Consider the following 15,018-nt stretch of genomic DNA (forward strand, 5'->3'; position numbering starts at 1 on the left):
TACTGACAGGGCGCCTCAGCTGCTTTCACTGCAGCCAATAGCTGCAGGATGTGAGCGCTGTTTGAATCACGGCAGCAGAAAAGCTAATTCACTTCTTCTTCAGACCTGCAAACATGACTCAAGGTTTGCAATGTTGTGGCATGAATGTGAGCCAGCGAGGAGTGTTTTTTTATGCTCTTTATAGACTGAGATATATAAAAAAGACTTCATTGACCTTAAATAAGCTGGAGGAACCTAAATGAAGAGGTGGAGGAACCAGCAGAAACGGGGTCCTATATTAGACTGAAAATGAATGAGTGTCTGGAAGTGTTTCAAAAGATCACACTTGTCCTTTTTTTCTTGTTTTAGTTCTTTTACTACAAATCCTGTCCTGAAGCAAACAGCGATGTAACAGCATCAAGTCTCCAGATCGACAGTTTCTCAACACACACGTCTGAAAACTGATAGATGATCCAGGATAAATAAAAAAATAAAAGACTCACTCCATGCAGTTACAGGCTTTTATCCAGGCAAATTACTCAGTTGTTGAATCAGTTGTTGATGCAAATAACTTACAAATTTGCTTAAATGCTCCCAGATTTTAGGTTCAGAAAATAATGTCAGTGCTCCATAAATGTATGTTCAGTCATAATAAGACAAGCCATCTTCTTACATCATTTTCTCAGGTGCTATGATACTGGCCTAAGATTGAAAACACACTTTCATCTGGATATTTGTTTGCTTGAAGCGGCTCTAATTGTTTTTCATGTAAAATCCACAAAGCTCAGTTAGAAGATTAAGAAGAGACCACATAATGTCCTAAAAATCACTGCAATGTAGAATACTGCTCAAATGTCTTGAACCACCACTAATTTCTTTATAATTTGCTTTTAAGAAGTGTGACTTGTAATGTTTTTTAAAGTGCTCTTGAGTAATAGTTGTTCAGGGTTTCTTAAGGACATTGGCTGCTTTTTCATTGATTTTCAGTGTAGTCCTTGAACCTGACAATTTTCAGAGGACTAATAGTGGGAAACTTGGTATATCTCAGCATTGAGTGCAGTGTACAAGTGGAAACTGTAAGAGTGGAGAATACAGAGGAAGTACCAGGCCCCAAAACTATCTACAGCAGACAATCATTACCTTAAAGTCATGTGTGTAAGAAATAAGAAAAACTGAAGTTGATCCATCTACTGTTTACTGAAGTCTCATTGGAAATGGTCTCAGTGGAAAGTAGCTATCAAGAAACCCTTCTTGAATAAAGGAAACAGGGAGAAACCTGGACTGGATCTGGACTGGATCAGCAGAAACAGGCTTTACAGAGAAATGAATCCAAATGAGAAATGTTTGGTTCAAATCATCATAAGTATTTTACAGAGGAATTCCAGAAGGAGGTCAAACAGTGAGCGTTTACAGCCATCTGTAAAAGATGGTTGAGGCTCTGTTATGGTCTTGCTGCATTTGAGCCAGTGGTGTTGAAGATCTTGACAAAAAGGGATGGAATTATGAAGAAAGTACCAACAGATTCATTTTTCAGCATAACAATGATTCCAAACAGACTAATGTAATAAAGGCATATCTGGATAGAAAAGCACACAGTTGAACAATATCATTCATGGATTGGCCTCCCCAAAGCCTGGACCTCAACATTTTGAAGAAGTGTGGGATCAGAATAAAAGGCAGAAACATCCAAAGAAGAGCTTTGAATGTCCTTCAAGAAGCCTTTAGAACTGTTCATGAAGACTATTTAAAGAAATTACAGAAAGCTGTCTCAGACAGTTCAAACTGTGCTGAAGAATAAAGGTGATCATATCAAATACTGACTGTCAAGTTTGTTAGAATGTTACAAACTCTGTTTCTGTATGCTCTCAATATATTGTGTTTCTAGCAAAATGAGTGGTGGCTCAAGTCTTTTGCACAGCGCTATAAAACTGCTAAAAACAACAAAAATGACCTCAGAAAAACTAAATATGTCTCTAAAAGAATGAAATGACCAAAACCAAACTGACTAAATGACAAATGACTAAGTAGCCTCACAAAAACTAAAAACAGTCAAAAACAACCCCCAAAAAATTACCACAAAAAGACTACAATGACTAAAATCAGACTCAAAGCACAAAAAATAGCCAACAGTGAGAACAAAAAGATTAAAAACAGTCATAAAACAACTAATATTGACTGCAGAGACAACAAATGACTAAAACAAGACTCCATATGGACTCAAACGGGAAAAATGACTTAAAACAAACTCAAAACAGTCTCATAACAGCTAAAAGTGACAAAAAGAGTCAGAAATGGCTAAAAGCAAATCCATCATCGCTTCCAGTGCAGAGAGGAAACCTAGTAATATCAAGATAGATTTACTCACCTATCGTCAAGAGTCCCATCAAACTTTTCCACTGTCCTTTACTGAGTTCGACTGGTCTCTTCTGGTCTTTCCTGATTCTGTTTTGGTCTGGGTTACTGGTCCGGTGATTTCTTTGGTTTCTGGTCCTGGGGCAGCCTGGTGCAGCCTAGGGTGCCTGCTTCCTGTGTCTCTGAAAGGTTTTGATTGGATGAAGATGTGGTGTAATCCTGTAGTAGCAGTAGGATGGGTGCTTTCTGCAGCAGATGGAGACCTTTATATTGTAGTGCCTTTTGTTGAACCCTTCAAACTATGAAAGATTTTGTGTTGTAATACTGTAGTTAAAGTGTAGTAATCCTGCAGGGGAGTGAGAGGTCTCAGGGTTTCAGATTGTGTTCTGGGAGCTGCCCTGCCCATCCTGTAGAAAAGGAGGAAGAGAGATGAGGAAGAGTGAGAGGAAGACGGGTGGGAGGTAAAGGCGAGGGAGGCCAGGATATAGAGGGGGGAAAAGAAGGAGAAAAAACATGTCAGGAGATGGTGGAGCAGTGTGAATCAGAAGTGGGTCAGACACAGCTGCATTTCACGGAGGCCATTTCAGGTTCACTTAGTTACACAATATGAAGTTGTTAGCATGGCAACAAGGCTGCAAACCTTTTTTTTCCTTATCCACTGCCATGCTGGCAGAATTATGTAAAGTTTTACATATTGATTTATTTCTCAGTTTCTATTCTAAGCCGAGTACAAAGAAACATGAACTGGCCGAGGGCCTCACTGCAGCAGCTGAAGCTCGTACATGCTAGCAGGGTCGATTAGCTGCTAGCATGTACGAGCGAGTCAGTGTATGGACTGCAAACTGACACTCAAAGATAACCTTGAACCATGAGACTTAGCATCAGGGAGCCAGTCGCCAATTATTTTACTCATTAAGTATTTCTTTATTACATTTGGTAAGTAAATTCTGTTTTATTTTTCTATATTACATTTATAGAGCTATTTTACCATACAAAGTCAATTTATTGTGTTACATTAGCCTTTTCAGCAACTCTTTTGCATCTTATTTAAGTGCTTTTATTTACTCAGTTTCGAAAATTTAAATGAACTTTTTTTCCTGTAAATTTTTAACTTATTCTACTTTTTAAAGTCTTTGGATTTGGAGCTAATTTAACTAGTTTCAGAGAGAAGATGAACTGCAGAACTGCACCAAGATCCAGCAAGGATTATTTTGAACTATAAGTCAAGCATGGTACTCTAGTAGAGTCCAAGAATAAAAATATGGAGCTGGAAATGAACAAAAGGTTATTTCAACTTACATTTGTCCTTCTATTTTCTTAACCAGCAATCCAACAGTTGCTTTAATTCGGTTTATTCAATTAATTCGGCTACATGCAGTGTTGGGGAGTAACGGAATACATGTACCAGCGTTACGTATTTAAAATACAAAATATGAGTAACTGTATTCCGTTACAGTTACCGTTTCAAAAGGTGGTATTCAGAAGACAGTTACTTTGTTGAAATAAATGGATTACATGGCGGTCTTTTCCTGTTTCATATGTTAAGCTATGCTCTCTCTATTTTTGGTAACTCCACGCTGGTGGAAACCCAAACAAAACATGCATGCCTTACCCAATGTCCACCTACTGTTACTCATTTTATATTAAGATTTAAAAATCTAGTTGGTATTGGTATGGTGAGTAGCCTTCAGTAATAGTAATAAATCACACAGCAATAGTACATTCATGTAGTTGTAAAAAGCATGATAATATATTAAGCAATCCAAAGTATTCAGAATACGTTACTCTCATTGAGTAACGTAACGGAATACGTTACAAAATACGTTTTGGGGCATATATTCTGTAATCTGTAGTGGAATACATTTTAAAAGTAACCTTCCCAACACTGGACACATGCCAGTTTGACTTGTGTTGATCTGGAATTGAGAGTTGAATACAGACACCAGTGGAATTTCTTATGCCTGATCATGATAGTGCTGGCAGGAAATCTCTATTCCCGTATCCAACAAACCTAACAAACTGTCCTGCAAACTCTTCTGTGATTCTACCATATATTACAGGTTATTCACCCTGATACTTTAAAAGCTTATGTTGTCTCCACTAGTCTGTTCATATATATAGTCTCCAATGTGTCCTGACTGATGCAGCCACCAAGATTGGGCTTTCTTTTTATTTATTTATTTTTTACAATTATTTTATGCATCGCCAGCTTTGACTTATCAATGGTGGTAGAGTGCTTGAGATTCAGATATGAAAGACCAACAACATATGAAGATCAACACCTGACTCAAATTTGGCCCCAGAATAAAGACCAAAGTTATGCATGACCAAATCCGAAAAACAGACTGAGTAGGAGTAACCTCTGGTAGCCTGTTAGCTTATGGTAGCCTACTTGCAGGCAGCTGGTGGCTTGCTAATTGCTAACAGCATGCTAGCCAGCTGGTCTGTGTGGGTCTGTCTGTAAAACCGGAATGTTTCCACAGCAACGCAGACAGCAGGAGGACATGTTGCAAACAAGAACACAATTTAAAACAAGTAAAGACAAAGATTAGAAGGACTTCCTCTGACTCATGCTTCCTGTTTCCTGTCTGGGTTGCCAAGGAAACGGATGTTTGCCAGGAAAAAGCTGAGAACCTGGACTTCACTGATAACACACAAACACTCACATTTAACTTCTATCTTTGTGACAGACCCTGTTGACATTTCCTTAACTGTAACTTGATTTGACATTAAACCCTCAAATAGGCATGCGATAAAAAGACAACCCAATGATGTGTCCTCATAAGGTATAATTCTTACATTAGTCCTCATAAAAACAGCTATACAAGAACACAGACATACACATACGCAGCTTTTTAACATTTTATGCCCCATCACTGAACATTTAAGAGGCAACCCAAAGGGCTGAAAAATGAAGCTAAAGAAAAATTGCAATTGCTCTAATGTCCACTTGAGGCAGGCTTCTTGAGTACCATATTCCCATATTTCTGCATAAATCAATAGATGGAAGAGGATATGACATTGTGCTGGTTTTGTTATTTGTCAGGAAGATTGTAAAAGACCTACTATATTAATCAAGTTAAGACGATTTGAAGGAAGAAAAATTGAGAAAAAATCCTGACCTCTGGGATTAAGACACAGGTTGTGTTTAAATGCCTGAATGTAAATGTTAACTATAAAAACAGAATTCAGACAGACTAGACTCAGACTACATGCAAATTTGATATAAGGTCCAGAAGCCCTGTTATAGGATCATACATTAATGTTCACAGAGTAATAAAATGGAAAAAAAGGTTAACACTAAGAATCTATATTTCTTACTATATTTTCTTACTGATGCTCATCAGGTAAACACCAAGACAAACGCTACTGAAAAAGTTTAGACCCTCCCGCTATTCATCCAGGAATGTTGATGCTGTTTCCAGAGAATTAAGTGGACGATTGACATTGATTTCATCCAATGACATTTTCCTAACTGTAACCTGATTCTAACCTGAAACCCCACAAAACTCTGCAATAACATTATTACCCAATAAAATGTCCCCGCACTCACACTAGTTCTCACAGCTGAACAAGAACACATGCACATACACATATTCTTGTATATCTTCTTGAGGTCCCTCATTGACATTTGCTTTGCTGTGACTTCATTTAAACCTGAACCATCAAACAGGCCTCTAAGAAAGCGAGGACCTGACAAAATGTCCTCAGAAGGTCAAACGCTTACAGAAGTCCTCACAATGATACCTGAACAAGAACACATCCACATATTCTTCTATTTACATCTTTTTGAGAAGCCTCATTGTTATTTCCTTAGCTGTAACTACAGAACAGAACTAAAAGTACTTAAAAAAAAAGGTCTAATACTCACAGTCCGAATAAACATGGATGAACAAGACCACATTAATTTTGTCCTAATTTGTATTTGATATATTTCACATCCAACATGAAGTATTAAAACCTGCTGTTACATTATGTGATGAACACATTACAAATCCCCCCCAAATCCTGTGTGGATTAAACGATCTTTGGAGATTTTTCAAAATATTATAGCCCATCACAACACCAAACGCAACACGGCATGTACCCTATTTACAAGTGTTGTCTGTACATGTCTTTTCTGTGTCATCGAGCTCCATTGTTGTCCAAAAAAACCCATCAGTGAGCTGCACTGTTGCTCAGAGAGACTGACTGTTCCTTCAGTTTATAAATGTAGACACTAGAGTTTATTCAGAGACGACTGCAAAGACTAACAGTAGCGATCACTTTCACGTCTAATTTAGGGTTGTAGTTACCCTTTAGGCCTGTAGTGAGTTTGCATTGTTCGCCTGCAAATCAATCACTTCATGAATAATAACAAACAGGCGTCTTGTAGAGAAACATACTGGGATGATTACTGTGGGATTGTTTTGTTTTTCTGATGGCCTTTATGAACCACAGATTTGACAAAACCAACTGAAACTTTTAAGTGCTTTTAACAGTTTGAGTATGTGAAATCTGAATATAAGTAAGGAAACACAACAGTTGTCCAGAAATTATGCCAAAATATATTGATTACCCTGTGGTGCTGTTTCCAGCAGAGGTCAAAAGATTAAAAGATGGATTGGGGCCCCGCATACTGTACATGTTTATTGGTGTGAAGAAAGGGCTGAGTTTGAAAGTGAAGCTGTTGATTTACCTAAGCTCTGCTGCTACTCTTCCACATCGATAGGAGACAGATGAATTGATTAGGGCATATAACTACGATACCTAAGCAGCATCTCCTAGGTGAAGGTGAGTTTTCTTGGCATGTCCTACTGGGAGGAAGACTCAGGGAAGATCCAGGACATGCTGGACTGATTATGTCTCATAGCTGGCCTGGGAATTTCCGGATGAGCTAGAAGAGGTTGTGGGGTCTGGATTTCTCTGCTTAGACTTGATGGATGGATGTTCAACTGCTTGTTAACAGAAGTGTCTAATAACCCAATCACATGACAGCAGCTCAATGCTTCTAGGTATATAGAAATGGTGAAGACGACCTACTGAAGTTCAAACCAACCATGGGGAATAAATGCTATCTTTTTGTCTATTAGGATTTTCCCATACAATCAAAGTGGTTATGTGCGTTACCCTATCCTATCTCAAACAAACACTTGTTACAACCAAAGCATATAAAAGAGCATCTCTGAATGCTTATGTCGAACCTGGAGGTGGATGGGTGATAGCAGCAGAACGACACACCAGATGCCACAACAGAAAACCGAGGCTATAATTCACACAAGTTCCAAAATTTGACATTGAAGACTGGAAAAATATTGCTTTGTCTGATTTCCGCTACAGAATTTTGAATAACTAAAATGAAAACAAGGATCCACCATACCTTGTATTTTCTGGGCACACTCTGTGCCCCTTAGTAGCAACTGTGAAACCTGTAAACCCCACAGCCTACCTGATTACTAGTGCTGACTATGTCCATCCCTTTATGATCACACTACACCCATCTTATGATAGCTGCTTCCATGTCATAAAAGCTCCTATCATTTCAAACTAATTTCTTAGTTAGCCTGGGACAACCAGATAACTCACAGTCTAGGCAGGTAGGTAGAACACTAGGCTTTTATTTGGCATAACAACAACAAGACCACACAGGACAGGTCTCCACGGCTCTACATGTGCCAGTTTCAGGTAGGTACCTGTACCAACATGTTACAAAGGTAAGGTCTCCCTCAGGAGAACATGAGAAAGGTGTGGCTGGCTGGCTGTAATGGCTATAGGCCACACACACACTCTGGGGGTCTTAGTGGGAAGACCCCCCCTAGTAGTGCTATGCCATTATAACAGACGCTATAATATGACAATGAGTTCACTTTACTTAAGTGGCCTCCACAGTCACCAGATCTCACTAGATGTGGTGAAACAACAGATTTCCATCATGGATGTATGTAAGTATGCAGCAACTGTGTGATGCCATCATGCCAACACACATGCTAACATGTACCCAACCGCCAGACACTTAAAGCTACAGTTTGACTCAGGCTCTAAACTTTAACTGAGACATCAGGAAAGTCTTCCAGTCCTGCTTCAACGAAATCAGATCTGTCCCCAAAATTAAACCAGTGCTTTCAAAATGTGATCTCCATGCATTTATTTCCAGGTTAGATTACTCTAGCTTTCTTTTGTTTGTTTTTTTTTTTGGTAGAAATGAAAAGTCACTCGTCTCCAACTGGTTCAAAATACAACAGCTCTGGTTCTTACTGGTTTAAGCAGATGGCGTCACATCACCCAGATCCTGGCTTCTCATCACTGGCTCCCTGTAGGTTTTAGAATTGATTGTAAGATTTTACTGATATTTTTAAAGCCCGATGTGGTTTGGCTCCAAGCTGCATAGCAAATATGTTGACCCCACATGAGCCAATTCAAAGCCTTAGATCCTCAGCCCTCCTGGCTGTTCTGAGACTTAAATCTAAAGTAGATGATGTTTTTGCCATCAGGACTTTGGAATGACCTACCTTTGAAATCAGTGTGACTTCTCAGAATCGCTTCTAAAAATCACATATTTATGTGTTTTATATGATGCATTCTCTCTTTCGTTGCTCTTTCTGACATTTATTGTCCTATCGTATCTTATTGTTTTGTAATTGCTAGTGTATCTTTTAAAAATGTGTTGTATACTTTTATGGAGAGTTGTACTGTTTTAACTTCCCATTCACACTATTGTTTTATTTTTGGCCATACTGTGTGATGTCTGTCAAGAAACTTTGTCAACTCTTCTTTTTTAATATATGTCAATAAAGTTATTATCTCTCAGAGGCAAATTCTGAACCAAAAAACTAGAAATCTTTTTTTTAAATCAAAATTGCAACTACTACTAAAAAATATTGTATTGAACTTGTATAGACCACAAACCCTAAAAACTCTGCCTCTCCAGCTTTTTATTAGGACTACTTCTGTTTTTAAAAACTCATGGTGTACATTACCACACATGCTTCATAAAAGAATCACTCTCAGGGCTTCTAAGCTTTCTGAGGCTGAGGATCAGGGTTTTATCACAGGGAGTAGACCAAACCACACAGCAACATGTCACACCAAACCACTCTGGGGATGGTGTTTGTGCTGATACGTGATGGCAGTAGGAACTTATGATGCCACTGCTGTACCTCACTGATTGAACCTCAGCATATATAGTTTAACTGTGTGCAGTTTAACTCTTACACTGAAAGTTATTCTCTATGTTAGCCATCTGATGAGAGATAATTATATGTAAACCAGCCAAACTAGCTAACTCTCCAAATTCAAATCAATTAAATTTTATTTATATAGCACCAAATCGCAACAACAGTCGCTTCAAGGCGCTTACTAGTTTGTTTATTTTATCCTTTGTGACCGACCTGGAGCCTATATCCTTTCTGGTTTACTACTGACTGACCTCATAAGCAAAGAGGCGCCTTCCTTAAGATTGCGTACAGGTTCACGCTACCGTAAATCAGCCAAATAACAAAATACAAAAATATTTTAAAGGTTGAAGGTTTATACCAACTTCTCTATGTTTTTGTTTGAGCTAGCTTACTGCAAACTTCCAATTCACCTCAACCTACTAAATTATCTCCTTCACGGATGACTGGCCTCTACATTTGATTATAATATCTGGAAACTTTATTGGACTTGTTATAAGTTTTGGCCCTTGAAACTCTTAGTGCTAACTCTGTCCTTGTTTACCTTTGGGAAATAAAAGAAGATATGGACCTAGAAAAGGTTAACACCGTCACACTTAACAATCAGATAGTCACTGTGGATGCATTATCTTGGCCTTCAGTGATGCTGTAAGGAATCTTGGAGTCATCATATCCTTTAACTCGCACACAAAAGACATCTGGAGGACCACGTTCTTTCAGTTACTTAATTTGTCAAAATTAGGAACACCCTGTCTCAGAATGAAAGTGAAAAAATGGCCTTTATCCTTAATATCAGGAAGTCCTAACAGCTCTCTGAAAAAGCCTCCAGGTGATCCGAAAATGCTGCTGTGAGAGTACTAAGAGACATCATATTTCTCTCATATTGGCTTCTCTTCATTGCCTTGCTGTAAAATCCAGAATTGAATTTCAAACAATTGTCCTTATACGAGATGAGATTTCTCACTCGCCTAAATGAGTCGAAGTAGCTGCGCAAACAGACCAGTTTGTTTTAACCGAACCAAAGTGAAAACATCCCTAAATTGAATCTTGAATTCATGACTTTAATTTGATGATAATTTCAGTCCTCTCCCAGCAGTTGAGAGAGCTTTTGACTGCATTTGCATTCATTATGTATCTGCGCTCTTGCTGCACTTCTCGCCACATGTGTCGCTCTGAATATAAACAGCCACATCCTGATAGCACCTCCAAATGCTTCAGGTGTGCTCACAGCTGGATTTAAAGCCATCCATCCATTTGTGGTCAGATCACCAAAGATGTTTTTTATTGTAAGGTGTGAACAAGATGTGTGTGTGTGTCCTGGAAATGCAGCTCCCCTGGCCATTACCATGGTAACCAATAGCAGGAGCTGATAATACACACTGAATTTCTCTCCCTCTGACACACACTTTATCTTGTCAAGTTTCGCACATCACTGGGAACCTAAAATCTGAGGAGAATCTGTACTTCTCACATTAGAGTAAGAACAAGAATTCTTACAGCATCTGATACAATGGACTGAATGAGCATCAGTGTCTTCTCCTGAATGAGACAAAGCACAGCAAATTGGAAAAGATAAAAACCAAACAACGATTTCTGATCTCAAGACATAACATAATATTGTTTCAACATATGCATCCAGCGTTTTCTCATTATACTCAAGGCATCACTTGGCATCGGTGCCCTGACGAAGTGGTTGCAGAAATATCTGTAGCCAAGAGATAAAGGCCTCGTTTTACAGCCCCACAGTGCCCACTTTAGGTGGTGGAAGAATACACTGTATGTATGTCAGGTATGTGTTTTCTCCTGGGTTTTTTTCCTTTGCTGATTTGTTTTATGTAAAAACTTAGTTTGATTTAGTTCCTGAACTCTACCTGGTTTGGTTTAGGTACTACAAACTACTTAGTTTGGCTTATGCTACTGTCGTTTTGACTATTTACAGAGACATTTGCTTACAGAGAGCCTATGGAGAGGCATTTTTATTCATCATAAATGTGCTCCTGTGCAGTCCTCCAAAATCCCAACTGCACACCGGATGATGCTGTGCAGTCAGGATTGTGCAAATCTAATTCTTAATGGTTGACTAGTAGACCAGCACAAGGAAAGAAGAGACAAATGAGTTCACCAGGAACAGGAGAAGTGGAGAAAAAGACACCAAAGACCAAAAAGCTCAGACAGTGGGTACAGTGGACACTTTTTATTGTTTTTAACGATTGTTTTAATTTCAGCTCTTTGTATGTTAGAACATCTCTCTGCAGCTGTCTCATGGACCAACAACAGCACAAGAGTGTCCAAGGGTGGCCCATAGACGGGTTGTACCACACATTTTAGACACTGCCTCCATCAGCAACAGACTCTCTCCAGTCTGAAGGCAGTGCAAAGCTGCCACCGATCTGCCATGCGCTACCACCACTGAACCATAATTTCCTCATTAGGCACTAAAAACTACTTGGTTTAGGTACTATAACTCAGTTGAACTGAAATACTACAAACCAATTGATATGGGTTAGGTAGTACTTGCTTTAGGTACTAAAAACTAGTCTATTTGGTTTAGGTACCACAAAGTCCTTGCTGGACTTACCATGGAATACCATGACCAGCTGCACAATGTCCACCACCAAAGGATAGTGTTGCCAATGCCATTCACAAAATGAAACTCTTTGATGCTCAGAAGCCACACCAAATTATAGCATGAGAATCAGATAACTGAAGAATTGCAATCCTGAAGGTACTACTGTGTTTCAATGTGGGATATTAAAGAGGTTTCTAAAACAATTATTCCATTGGTTAATAAATTAGCCCAATCTGGACCAGTGAACAGGGTCCCTGGGTCCCAGTTTCTGGAGTAATTTGAAAATCTCAGAGGTCAATTAAAGGATACAAGGTATGCAAAATATCCCATAAATCACCACAGAGATACTTTTAAAGATAGCATGACCATTAAAAGATTTAAAAATATCAATATCAAATATAAGACTGTAACGAGATGTAATATTGAGAAAAAGAGGCTCAGAAACAACCGCAAAGACCACAGAATGACAAACGGACAATAAAGACTCAAAGAGACTGTAAATGCAAATGCCAATGCAAACATGTTTTCCAACAAAGATACAAAACAATTAGTGTTTCTGGCCTCAGGGCCTTCATGGACTAAATGGGGGTTAGCGTGGCCAAGGCCAGCCTGTTCGGGGCCTCTAGGAGGTTTCCACACAGCTGGACCTTTGGAAACATCTGTTAACTACAATTTTCACCATTTTCCACACAAATAAATTCTAATAGTGTAATCACTCCTCTGAGAAATGTAAATGAGCTTCATGGACAACAAAACAACCCTTTTTAACAATTAGGTTAACTAAAAAAGTTGAAGCTGGCTGCAACAGCCAGTCCCCACAGACTCCTACATTCAAATGTCTAACTTTACAGAAGAAATAAACAGGTTTCTAACATTGCTAGTGCGTAAAAGTTTCACCACTAGATGTCAGTGGATCAGCTGATTTTTGCTTTATTACCCCTCCCAGTTCGAGTGCATAACAATAGCTAAGATGGCTGCTGTATGACAAAAATGTTTCAATCTTCAAAGAGAAATAAAAGATATTAAATTTAGAAGTACCCCAAAATAGCTGAGGCCAACCTGTATGTTTCTACTACTGTTTGTACTGGAACCTGCAGATTTTCCCTATTTGTGGAAGGCTGTCAGTCCACTGCTTACCTCAACTGTTAATGCTGGGTGAGAAGTCTCTACACTCTTTACTCTGGAGTAAAACTTCAGAACTGATACAGGTCATTGATACAGGTCACTTCTGACTGATGACAACTATACTGTGGTGAGTTATTGAGGATATGCTGAATTTTTCTGTCTGAAAGCGCTGCTTTTTTGTTGCTGTTATTTCTGTTAGCTGCGGTTAGCTGCCAGTAGCTAGTCTTAGCGAAACTGTCTTTGAATTGAATCTAACATTGTCTCCACGATGTGAGAATGTAATCAATATCAGAGGAAAGGTATGATTTTTAAAAATCTGGCCTAAGAGGTCACAAGCCAGCTTCCACAAACTGCAAATCGGATTAATTATAAGATGTCAGATGTCTTGTCTTGTTTGATGAGTGAAGAAGGCCATTTATACCATTCATTCAAAACCACGATCTGGCATTTAAGAATGGAGTTTTTCCGAAGCTAATTTCCAGAAAAAAATCAGCCTCTATGATTTTTTTAATTACACTTTCTTTTTGCATTAATTTGTGATATAAATTTCTTTCACAACGACTTTTAACCACCTAGCTGTGACAGCAACAAGATGTCAAAGAGAGTCAGTGCTTTAGAAGAAGATCCACTTCCTGTTCCTGTTTTAAGTGTTTGGATTCTTTCTTTCTTTTTAGTGGGATGGGCTGGAGGGGATCATGTGTTTAGGTGGTCGGTCTGAGACTACAGCCTACACATTGGCAGCTGCGCTTACATAACACACACATACTCAAAGGACAGTAAAGTGATGCTGGAGGAAATAGAAACAGGAAATAAAAAGGCAGGACAAGAGAGGAAAGGAAAGGAAAGCAGAGGAGAGGAGAAGAGAAGGGGAAGGAGGTATGCAGACATAAAGGAATTAAAAGATAGATAGAGAAGGACATAAGAAGAGTAAAGGAATCAAGAGGAAAAAAGGAAGAATGCAGAATAAAAATTAAGGAAGGAACAGACAAGGTAAGGTACAGAAGAGGTGAGATGAAAAACAGAGACACAGGGATAAAGAAAAGAGGTAGGGGACAGATTGGGAAAGGAAACTAATGGGGGGGGAGAAAAAAGTATGAAGAAAGAAAAAAGAAAAAAAGACCAAGAGATAGAAAGGAAAGGAAAGGAGGAGATGAAAGACAGTTAGGGAAAGGAAAGAAATGGGAAGGAGGGATGAGGGAAGGAAAGGAAACATATGATAAGAAGAGGTAAAAATGGTTAAGTGTGAATAAAAGGAATCACGACTTTTAAAGTTACAAATTACCGATTCACACACCTACACACACACACACACACACTTGCAAACATATTGCTGAAACATCATCCAAACAAACCTTTAACACACACACACACACACACACACACACACACACACACACACACACACACACAGAGCGCTGCAGAGAGAGACTCACCCAGAAGATTGCCGACTCGTTCTCCATGATGATAAACTGAAAAGAAAAGATGGAGAGAGAAACACAGAGGAGGAGGAGAGGGTGGGAGAGGATGGAAGATGAGGAGAAAAGAAGAGGAGGAAGAAGAAGTAGAGGAGTATCTGGAGACAAAAAGAGAGAGGAGAAGAAGAGGGAGAGAGAGGGAGAGAGAGGGAGAGAAGCAGGATGAGTGGAAGGCTGGTCGGCTCAGCCCACACACTGCTAGCATGACACACTGTGGATGCAAGTGTGTGTGTGTGTGTGTGTGTGTGTGTGTGTGCACGTGTGAGTGCGCACGTTGTCTCCCACTCCAATGCGTGGGTTAGAAAACACACCTCTCTCTCTCTCTCTCTCTTTTTCCTTGTCTTTTCTCCCTCGCTCGCTCGCTGTG

General features: G+C 39.1%; 1 protein-coding gene and 1 pseudogene across 2 annotated transcripts in view; one reads left to right on the plus strand and one right to left on the minus strand.

The window, feature by feature from the left end:
• Positions 1 to 14,653, minus strand: part of shank3b (SH3 and multiple ankyrin repeat domains 3b) — a 59,703-nt gene extending 45,050 nt beyond the window's left edge. For both annotated transcript variants that reach the window (XM_063460715.1, XM_063460714.1), the window contains exons 1-2: positions 14,610 to 14,653; positions 2,345 to 2,738 (exon numbers count right to left, since the gene is read on the minus strand). The gene's annotated coding sequence lies outside the window, so the exon portion shown is untranslated. The remainder of the gene's footprint in view (positions 1 to 2,344; positions 2,739 to 14,609) is intronic.
• LOC134615929 (NACHT, LRR and PYD domains-containing protein 14-like) overlaps positions 1 to 15,018 on the plus strand; it is an 851,239-nt pseudogene that overhangs the window by 404,217 nt on the left and 432,004 nt on the right.

This window comes from Pelmatolapia mariae, linkage group LG17, assembly GCF_036321145.2.
Source record: "Pelmatolapia mariae isolate MD_Pm_ZW linkage group LG17, Pm_UMD_F_2, whole genome shotgun sequence".
Taxonomy (NCBI): domain Eukaryota; kingdom Metazoa; phylum Chordata; class Actinopteri; order Cichliformes; family Cichlidae; genus Pelmatolapia; species Pelmatolapia mariae.